The sequence below is a fragment of the Cupressus sempervirens genome, chromosome 1 (assembly GCF_028749045.1).
Source record: "Cupressus sempervirens isolate cs-2001-9-10 chromosome 1, ASM2874904v1, whole genome shotgun sequence".
Taxonomy (NCBI): domain Eukaryota; kingdom Viridiplantae; phylum Streptophyta; class Pinopsida; order Cupressales; family Cupressaceae; genus Cupressus; species Cupressus sempervirens.
The window spans coordinates 380,718,377-380,730,234 of record NC_143118.1 but is presented as its reverse complement, the minus strand read 5'-3'; the positions used below and the strand labels follow the sequence as shown (position 1 = coordinate 380,730,234).

Genomic DNA, 11,858 nt, shown 5'->3' with positions numbered 1-11,858 from the left:
CTCAACATTCTGTTTGAGTTCTTCATAGGCGAATTGTAGAACCTGCATGGGAAATGTTTCATCACACTTAGTTTGCTGATGGATAAAAGCACTCCAGTTGAGATGAAGACATCAATATTTGATTTGAGGGAGCTCTCCCTACCATCTATTAAAAAAAGTAATTCAATGATCATGTTCATTTTTTTTTTGGTTATTGCAAAGAAAGTGGGGGCTTTTGTTGTTGCACAATTGTCTTGAATTGTTATGCTCATACTATTCATTAGTTATGTCTAATAATAGTATAATTAAATACTTCACCAGTAAATAATTTGGTGACCTATAGTAAAAAAATCATCTTTATAAGTTCCATCTACACATTTGTGAGCTGCGTATGCGATTAAACATGAATTGAAGACATAGAATCAATAAAATTTTCAATCCTAATCGATGAGGAATCTTGTACTTGATTAGACAGTTTCACAAACGTTTCTAGCAAGCATCTGAAAACAAAGAATCAATAGATGTGGAAATTTTTCATACAGAATCTGGCAAGCTTTGTGGGAGTGTTTGAATGAATAAATATTGTACGAAATGAATTATAACCATAGTAGATAATAGAAGATGTCATAACAATTGCTGGAGAGCTTTGGGAAGCTGTGTTTTTGTGACAAGATAGTTCATTCTGTCTGATGGATGGAAACTGTCCCAAAATACATACTTTGAAGCGTCTGCACATGTGCCAATACTCAGTTCATTACACAAGATCGATGCTTCCAGAAGCCCTGTTCCACAACATCCTCTTTGCCCTTCTAAAAACCCTATACCATTTCAACAACAATAGAAAATATATATTAATGCTCACTGATTATTTTAAGAAGATTCTTATCGTATTTCATGATCCATATTTCTTTACAGCTCTCTTTCATTCGATAGATTATGGAATGATGGATTTATTGATATAAACAATTGAACATTATTTTATATCTATCTATTTACACGAACGATCAGAGTTGAACACGACAAGATATGTAGTTAGAACAAAAGAAGTCCTAAGTAAAGATGACGTTCACATATCTCACCATACTTCGCTGGGAATCTTGCAGCGTCATAGAGCTGGGAGAAAATGTCTAAATAGGCAATCTTTATGCCATCTATTCCATTAAACATCTGCAATAGTTTCAGCATTTCCGAATTAAAAATCATCACCTCTTCGTTAAGTTTCTCAACACAAGTCTCCTTTCTGAGACCGTACAGTGTTATTTGCGACGACAAGCAGCGAAACGGAGGAAGAGATGCCACCGCCACTCTACGTACACCCAACTTTCAAAGCTCCTGCATTTGAACACATGACAATAAATACATGATAACTTCATAACGACATTGGAGTACAATTCTACAGCTTAGAAAACATGACAGAAGTCTCTGTTTGAAGAAATTGCCTCTAAGAAACTCGACAAAAGATTGAGCAGATGTTCTCTGTACTGCCTGCGATTATATTCAATCTGAAGAATTACGTTCACGTAGTAGTTGTTAAGATAGTCACTGCTCCCGATTCTTATCAGATAAATAGCGCCCGATAGAATTCTCGAGGCGTTTGCAGCGCCCACTACGTCGGCTAAATCCTCTCTGTATTGTCTGTAGAGCTTTAACTGATCTTCTAGACTTAAGACACTTTGTAGATGGACTAAGTTTAATCAGTTTCTAAGTAATATGATTTCTCATAGTAATGAAACACGCGAATTAGTGACATAAATTTTGGCAGTGCCATGGTATAAACTAGATCCTCCAGAAGCAAATGAAACTCCTCTAACAATGTTAACTCCTTTAGCATCCGGGTCCAAATAAGCGACCGTTGCAAAGCCCAGTCCAAGCATGGATGCTACGAAGGATAACACAAAATTAAGGCAAAGAAAATATAATTGAAATTACTTTTAAGTCATTGAATTACAAGAAGAGGAAAATCCCAATATGAATCAGATAGCCATACCGACGTAATCTATCGCTATGAATCCATTGGAAAATCGACCAGTTGGCTTTTTCCCAGGGAAATCTCGTCCGTAGGGAGGATGGTTGCTCTTTGCTAATGTGAGGAGATAATTGTTATTTCCTGCGTCAACTGTAGAATCTCCGAACGATATTAATGCAGGGATTACTGCAGAATATACAGATGGGCCTGCAATCAATACAAGAATTGCCGCTATCAATAAATTATCCATCTCTTTCCAGCGATATACGGTCTAACGTCTGATATATAAGTAAGTGACATAAAGTCCGTTTTGTCAAAAAATAATAAGCACGTAAATGGCAGTGATTTCTCCTCAATATTTACATTGCAATGCTCATTTACTGCCTTGCAAAGTACGGTAACTGTCGTACACTCTCAAAAAACTTTATAAACTCGGTTAATTCGTCTTTTACTGGACTTCTACACAACTCCTTTGTCCATATTCTTACCAAGAAAAAATTGATGTCTATTTAGGTTGGTAGGAAGTGGGATGATTCTCTAACCTAAGCCTTGATTTTAAAGCCAGGTTAGTTTTTAACTGCAAAAGGAATTATACCATATATGTTATCATTTATTTCTCGTGGAGGTTGAGTTACTTCTTTGTTTGACCTCTAAAGGAGGGTGATGACGTACAATTGTTACTTTGATGTATAGGAATAATTAATTTTCAACCTTTTTTTTATCTAAATATATAGATTTTTCTATAAATTGTAATTCTGCTACTTTGTTATTGGCTTTTGGAAAAAAGAGTAAGGAATAAATTTAAATTTGTTAACAAAAAAATAGTTAAAAATAAAAGTTGTTATTACTCATTGGTACTTGAAGTTTTATACATCCAACGGACATAAGCACAAAAATGGTCACACAATTCTACCGACAACTATCTTTTTTTAATTTAATGCACTCCTTAATCATATGATCTCAATCTACAATGTCACTGCAAGGGTTTCCACAATACGACGTTCAACGGGAAGTTTTGTGGGCTACAACCCTTTTTATTATTCCTTGGATCTGATATCTTGTCAACACAAGTAGAATCACTAGAAATTTAAGAGTAGCATATAAATGTCAAAGAGGAGAAATATTTTTAGATTCGGTACTAGAAAATTCTTGCAAGAAACTCAAGTTTTCCCAATGAAACTCTCACTCTATGCCAAGTAATCTGACTCATAAAATATAGAATAATATCAAATTTCTAAGGACTCGAATAGTAGATTAGATACAAACTTCAAAGTCCTTATCCAAATGCAAGTCTTGTAACTATCCTTAGAGTTACACATAACTAAATCCCTTAAGATGTCTATTCCTCTTGACATGGATATAGATTTGCTTGTACTCGATAGAGAAAACCCTTATGCACATCCACTAATGGTACAATTGCTTTTTCACTACCTGTGTTATGGTTTTCTCCATTATCAAGTCCCCCATTTTTTATTAATGAGTGATTTCTAATTATCATCCATTAGAAACCTAACCATTTTATTATTATTCATTATATTTTTGCAATTGTACAAGTAGGTAGAAGCAAGAAGTTGGGTCTCAATTCTACAAAAGTCCACAGATTGAGATCATGATCTTTCAGAAATGGGCACCCATTTTTTGAAGAACAGGCACCCGTATTAGGCTTGGGTGCCCAATCTAAAATTCAAAAAATGGGCACCCATTTTTAAAAAAATTTGTTGCCCATTTTTTATTTTCAAAAAGTAGGTACATTTTTAAAAAAAATAAAAAAAATTAATTTTTTAAATATGGGCATCCATTTAAAAAAAAAAAAAATGGGTACATGTTTTTCGAAAATTAGGTGCCCGTTTTTTAAATATTCAATTTTTTTACCAATTTAACTTTTCCCAAAATGGACACCTAGTTTTTGAATTTCAAATAATGGGTGCTTGTTTCTTACAACATGGGACGGGATTTTTTTTCTCTTGCCTCAGATTTTGGTTCGGTATAGGCTTCGTGAGACCAAGCCTATGACTTGAACTCTCAAGTTTTGGCTAAGGCATTGAACTGACAAATTCATGCTTTGCCATAACTTTTAGAGGGTCTTCCCGATCAAATTCTTTTTACAAAACAAAAACTCATTAGAGTTCTCACTTTCCTGATTTCATAAATATAAATTTTATAGTGTTATAATTTTATTTACTATTTTTGCATTATTTTTTAATCAAAGATTATACCTAAATGTAAACTAGCGAGGTTCACTAAAACTGTAATAACTTTTTTATTTTATGTCAACCTACATGCAAATTTTTTTTTTTTGAAAGAAGTGAAATTTTGATCAAATTATGGTGTCCATACACAAGAGGTTTTAAAATTTACATTTATAGACAATTAAAAATTATTAACAAAAAAATTATTCAATTAAAAACTAAGGAAAATTATTATCATCAACCTTTGGTGTGTTAGGTAACTTCCATTGAAAGGATTTACAAAAAAATTATTTATTTGTGTCAAATTATATTGTATGCACACAAGTGTGGTATGGTCCTAAAATAGGCATTTTGAAAAAGTGGTTTTTAAAGATCCATACCAAAAAAAACTACCGTATGGGTATACAAATAGGCTACATACTCAAAAAGTAGATTCCAAGCAATATAATTTTTATTTCTAATTTTTTTTAATATTCAATGTCTAAATGTCTCAAGTTTTGACATCAATTCACGAGAAATTTTAAAATAGGAAAAACACTTCCACTTTTTGTCCAAAAGTGAGACCCAACTTCTTGCACTTACCCAAGTTTTGGGTTATAATTATTCTTCTATACTCTTTTTCAAGATATTTGGTCAAGATTCTTTTTCATCTAAATTAGAGTTCCTTTGAGACAACCTTGTCTCACAAATTATAGTGATGTCTTGTTTTGTAAACCTAGAAAATAATCACACCAATAATTTTGGTGAAATCATAAAAACTATTGCAAATTAGCATGAGTTAGAAAGAGATTGAGAAATTTATGCAGAAAGTTGTTTGAAATCTAGATTGGTTGATTCATTGTGAATATGCTTTCAATTAGACCAACTCAAAAAGAATATCTATATTTGATTTTCAATCATTTTGTTTCTATTCTTATAGACTTTTATGTATTTTTTTAAAGAAAATTTTGAAATGGTCCAAATATATGTGCACACATAACTGAAATGTCCACATTGGAAAATGCATCCCAAGATTCAAAAAAATTGATACTTTACACAAGTCCTCTAATAATTGAAAGATCATTGGATTAAATTAATTTTTGGAAGTGGTATTGCATTATAGATTGGAGTCCCTACTATTTTTATTTTTCTTTAGTTTTTACTATAAGCGTGATAAGTCATGGAAGGCCTCATTTTAACAATAAAAAAACTAAAAAAAATTCTTTAAAAAAAAGTATTTTTAGTGTCAACCAAAGCGTTTCCCATGCCTACTAGTGCAAAGAAAGAAGTCGAGGTGAAAATCCTTTGGGATTTGTATGCATTTTCTAAAGATGGGAATCAAAGGTCGTAAGTGGAAAAAGATGTTTGCTATTGATTTGGAGGATTTATTTGTTGTAGGGGAGCTCTTCTATGGCATCTCGATTCTATTGACTTTAACTAATGTTTAAATAAAATTTTATATTAGAAGTAATGTTTTAAGGTTCATTTCTTAGATCACAAGGAGTTACAAGAAAAATTTATATTATATTATTGACAATACGATATAAAATATTTACCACTTATCACTAATTTGAAATAAAACATGATAAACATTCAAATTAAGAATAATTCTTAATTAATATGAGACTTTAAATAAATCAACATTTAAGATCATACTTTCTTACCCATATTATATCATACAAAGAACATCCATCTAACACAATTCCTCTGTCTACGGTCTTCTTTCCCTATAATTTGTGATTGTTTATTATTAATAATTAATATATACATCTAATATCTATCAATAACCCTCTACTAAAGAACTAGTACTACACCTACCTTTCTCCTAATAAGCTATTGGAGGTTAAAATAATTTGAGGTTCTTCTACAAATTGGTTAGATAGGAAAAAAAAACAATGTTCAAATAAGTGTAGAAATTTTGAGCTTATATATATATATATATAATTTTAGAACATGACAGTATAATACAATACAAAACTATTTCATATGTATCACAATAAAGGAGGTAGTAAAGATAATTGAAAAAATGATCTAGATATCTAACTAGAAGTATATTAATTTAGTACAAAGACTAGATAAATAATACAGGCTTAAGCTACTAGTAGTGTTTATTATTTAATAAATACATATTATACTTTTAATAAATTTGAATAGAATTCATATAAATTGTCAAAATTTAGGATTTCATCTTTTTATGCCTTGGATTATTTTAGTGCAAGGATTTCATTCATATGTAATTAAATAAGAAAGAGTTATGTTACACATTATTTTGTATTTGTCCCTTAAAAATCTATAGTAGTCTTCAAGTAAAGAATTATAGTTTTGGGGGGTAGGAAAATAAGAAGAGACTTGATTTAAAATTTGAATCATTAACCTAGAGAAATTAATCTACATTTCCAAGAAGGATAGAGGATCAACAAGAGAGGAGTATTTTCTTACTTTGCCATTGAGAAATTTAACAAGAAAAGAAACTCCAATTGAGAGGTTCCATCCACTATGTTTATATTAAACTATCTCATTTCAAATGACAAAAAGTCTTGGAAGGAGGAATGCAAGAAGGGATGTTGGTTCTTTATGTGTGAACCTTGGGCTCTATTTGAAATACCCAATTTTTTTTCAATTCTACAAACTATAAAGGGATTTTACAAACAAAAATCAACATGAATGACAAGATTAAAATATGTCTTTAGTTTACTCATGGAATGTAAGGCCTAAAGTCTATTTTTCCATCCATACTCTAACTTCCCCTTTCTTGAGGTATTTTTCTCACATCCCAATTAGATCCTAGGCTCCAAACATAGCCTAGAGTATTATTTTACAAATATCATTTTTTGTCTTTTTACTTTCCCCTTTACAAACAAACACTTGAACATTCAACACTCTTTCTTAGTGGGCCCTACATTCCAACATGAACTTCGAGCCTTATGTTTTAGTTCCTTGATCCCAATCTCATCATGTATTCAATCTATCTACATATTTGATCATAAGTCCTATAACATGCTTGGAATTAAATACCTTAGACAATAATATCCTATTCCCTTTTAGAGTTTTACCCCTACCAATTATCTAATTCTCATCATTTTTGATAAAGTTCGTTCCAAGAGGGACATGGCACATAAAACTTGAGGTTTTAGTTCAAATTTTTGATCCACCCCTCAACCTTATAACTTAAATTTGATCTTAGATTTCCAAGTGAACATTCTCTCTTATGGCTTAGAACCTACTATTATGGTTTTCAATTATTGAATATTTCAAAAATAGTCCTAAGCTTAGCCTATGTATTTCAAAGTTCCTTATTCAACTATGAAAAAATTAAACTATCAAATTTAATTTTAAATATTAAATATTTTAAACCCGCGTTATTGAAAAATTAAATATTTTAAACTAGCAAATGCATTTTACCTATTTAAAGCAAAAATCCTCAAGACACACCCAACATCACAATTTTTGGGTTTCTTTTGAAATGTGACCATTGCAAAAAAAACTAGTATTAAACTACATATTTTAAGCATACATTTGATCATAATTTGATATATATCAATGGTATATTTTCTTCCACCTAGCCACACTTACTGTAATTGAGTTCACCTAGGTCCCAATAATGAATGTTTATATTTTCTTCCATCCTTGATGTTTGTTACAACAAAATTAAGACATGGGCTAGATGCTATTTTTTTGTATAGGTAATTGGTTGAAGCCTAGATTATTATTGTTAAGAGTAATTATTATTGTGTTAATTTCAAGTAGATTTGAACCCAAGACCTCCCTGATGAGAGACTCACAATTTACCCATGTGTTGTAAGCTCTTTCCTATGGGCTAGATGTTATTATAATAACACTAGTTAGGGATTTATTTTATAGTTAATAAGGGAATATTATCTTATCATTTTTTAAAATTGTCTCAATGCATTTAATATTTATATTTATATTGATCTGAGTATGAGTATCATAAAAAGGTAGTGAAAGAGAATTGAATTAGATGCAACAAAAAAAAAGAATACAAAAAGGGAAATTTAGCTCAATTTCTTATAAACAATATGATTGAGTTAAATAAAATTTGTATTTGGTATAATGGGAATAATAAGCACTTTTAGGTAACTCGTAGGTTATAGCATATGAATTTTAGAAGCTTTATTGGGAAAAAGGGAACAACTTTGAAGATAATGGCTTATGAAACTCATATTTATTTTCACCATTTAAAAAATGATATAGAGACTTCCTTAGGTTGTGAATTTGTAACTACAATCCAATTGTCCCAAAAAATATTCTTGAGAACATTTTGAAGAGTTGGGCCAAATGCTACAAAATTCTCTATTAAAGCATGTCTCAATTCATTTTCAAGATCAAATTATTTCATTTTAGGCTTCAAAATAAGCTTTTAGTGTTTTTTATAAACTTCTTGAATATTGTTTTTGCTTTATTTCAAGCTCTTTTATGTAACTATAATAGTAATTTAATAATTATCTTCACCTTATTTTGTTGAAATAATCAACAATTTGTATGGTCGTGTGGGTTAAATGCATTATTGCCCAATGTAGAGAAAACAAGGAAGCTATCAAAACTAACAAAAAGAGTAATTCTTAGATTAATAGATAGAAGTATATGATCTTATACTCTTTTATAATTCATCCTAGTTGTATTCCTTCTTATTATTTGTTGAACCTTATCAGAGTCATAAAGATAATCATTATAAGTGATTAATGTATAACAAATGAACCTAGTGATCCAAACAAAATTATTGTGACCTCGTGAAAAAAGAAAAATATTTTTTAATATTTCCAAGACTTCAATATTAGGTAGACAAAGAGAACTAAGGATCAAAGTTATAAAAGTTGCTAAAATTGGATCTATAAAACTAGCATTCATGCCAGTGCTAATTTGACATTAACACTGACCAATCAAATCAAAAAATTTAAAAGATTATATGAAATTTCAAATGTTTATATCTTTTTCTAATTTTTCATTATTTTATAAATCACATTTTTCATTCATTCTATTGGTCCATACTATTTTTGGTGGGGTAGAAAATTAATTTTCTTCAACAAAAATACAAATATTTTCTAACAACTTCATCATGCATTAATTACAACTTTATCTTTTCCACATTTGTGACAAGTTGATAAGATTTTTTTTTTCAATTATTTTATCTTCCACCTCACACAACATTTCTAATCAGTATTAATTATCACAATCTATTTTTCTTAGCAAGTTTAAATATAGAGTTAAATATTTTTAATCTCTTATTTTACATATATTTATTATTAGTTTTACATTGATGTTTATTTTTGACTATTTGATATGACTTGTTTCTAAAACTTCATGTAATGCATAAGTTAGATTATATATATATATATATATATATATATATATATATATATATATATATATATATATATATATATATATATATATATTTCAATATGTTATATCTTTATATTTGAATTTCTAATTTTTTTAAAGTTTTCTTTTTTAATAAAAGTAGTTAAATTATTACTATTGTTTTACTTTTATAAAAATTAATTAAACAATGTTATTTTTTAATTATATTTTATAATAGTGTTTGTAATATGTATAATTGATAAGTGTTACAATTTATAAACTATATCATTTATTATTATTAATATTTTTTATTTAAACAATTTATCATTTAGTTTAAATATATTTAGAACTTAAAAATATATTTTAATATTTAATTAATAATTATATTTTATATTTAAAAAAATATTAAATGAAATAATGATAAAAAAAATAATTCAATTCTAAAATTTTTTAAAAAATTTATTAAGTTTTTATAAACTATGTATTAAAATTAAATAGTTATATTCTAGTTCTCATTTATAGAAATATGAATTTTAATATAAAAATTAAATTCTTAGTTTCATTAATTAAAATATAATATATTTTAATTTTTTATTATAACCATGATTTTATTTTAACTATTTGTTTTATTAAGAAAAATAATTATATTCAATTCTCTCTCTCACACACACACACAACTTATGTTGATATCACTATATCTTACTATTGTCTCTCTCTTTCTCTTCCTCCTCTATATTATTTATCCTTTTTTCCTTTGCATATAGGTTTATGTTGTTATTGTTCTATACTGCTATTTATCTCTATCCTAGTTTTTGTCCAGCGCTAATGATTAAAAATAGTGTGCATTTCATTTGATAATCAAGATGAGAATAATACATAGTTGGGGAAGTCTTTCCAACTACTAATGGTTTTCTAGTAGCATGCATGGTATGCTTAAACATATAATGTGATACTCCAAATGCTTCATCACTTCCTCAAGTTCTATAATTCAAATATTGGTATGGATATCTTTCCTCATTGCACATATTTTAAGTTGTCAATGTAGAAGGTGCAAATTTGTCTAAAGCATATGTATTGATCATAGTATGATATTAAGTACTTAGTGCCATGCTGGGGACTTTGGCTTCTTATTCTTGGGCTTAAATGCCCAAAGATATAATAATATAACACAAGAACTTAACAACAAAATATGAGCCATCCTATTAGATCACAAGTGCATTTCTAGGATGAGAATTTAATAACAAAATATGAGCCATCCTATCAGATCATAGGTGCATTTCTAGGAAAAAATTAATGCATTCACAATGTTAATTTAGAACTATTTAACCTTATTCTCACTCATCTACACCTCTACAAGCATTATGCATTAGGCAGGAACTATGACGCATTGTGTCTCTTTTTGAATAGTGATAGCAATAATATTTATGTAAATTAGAAATACTGACCTTATCATCATGAAAAAAACCTCATTGGAAACCCTTATTTTGGACAGATAGTCCAAATTATTATTATTATTATTAAATATAGAAGTTAAACACACAACTTTTCAAAACTCTCCACTACATTTTATTTAAATCTGTATATTTTTTATAATGACATAGCTATCTCGGCATGCAGATTATGATGTCTAGATCTGCTAAAGGTTACATCAGAAACAGAATATATTTGAGTGGGCCAATTTCTAGGATGATTTTAGTACAGACAAGAAAGTCCTGCCAACGGCAATTTGTATGCCACAATTTGCTTCCTTACAAGTAGGCAAAACGTCATATAAAACTAAAACTAATCAGGAGTCTTCACATCCGCAGAAAGATTAACTATTCCCTCAAAAAAACCTATTCACCTCCTTGCACTTAACTAGAATATTTCCCACCAGTGTAAGTAATCGATGTTGTTGTTATTATTATTATTATGAAATACTACTCACCATGTTGAAAGCTACACTATAATGTAGTGTTTCATTTTCAAGACATATACATATCGCCCAGTTAGTTTCACATTTACTAGCTCTGCTAATTTGTTAAAGGTGAATCGCTACAATAAAGCTAGTTTGCTAAAGTGATGCATTTAACTGTTAATAACGTCGATGTCATTTATACATGCAACCGCTATTGTGTGGGCGTTTCGCTTTAGATGTAAGCATCCCCCTCTTAGTATAAATTTAGGCTTGCTTAATCAAAGATATATTAATAATATAAATTATACAAAATTATTTATCGTACGTTTAAAAAGTTAGAATATTTTAAATAATCATCAAGAATATTACTATTTTAAATTATAAATAAAAATTCTAATAATTCATTTAAATTTAATCATAATGTAAAAAAATTAGTGATGGAAAATTAAAATGGCAAGATTGTTTCATATGTATGATTAAGTTTTTTGAATTGTGATTGATACAAGAATATAAGACTAAAGTAATATTT

General features: G+C 28.9%; 1 pseudogene; it reads right to left on the bottom strand.

The window, feature by feature from the left end:
* Positions 1-603: 603 nt before the first annotated feature.
* On the bottom strand, positions 604-2,195 carry LOC149577852 (GDSL esterase/lipase At5g03810-like; annotated as a pseudogene).
* Between the last annotated feature and the right edge of the window lie 9,663 nt (positions 2,196-11,858).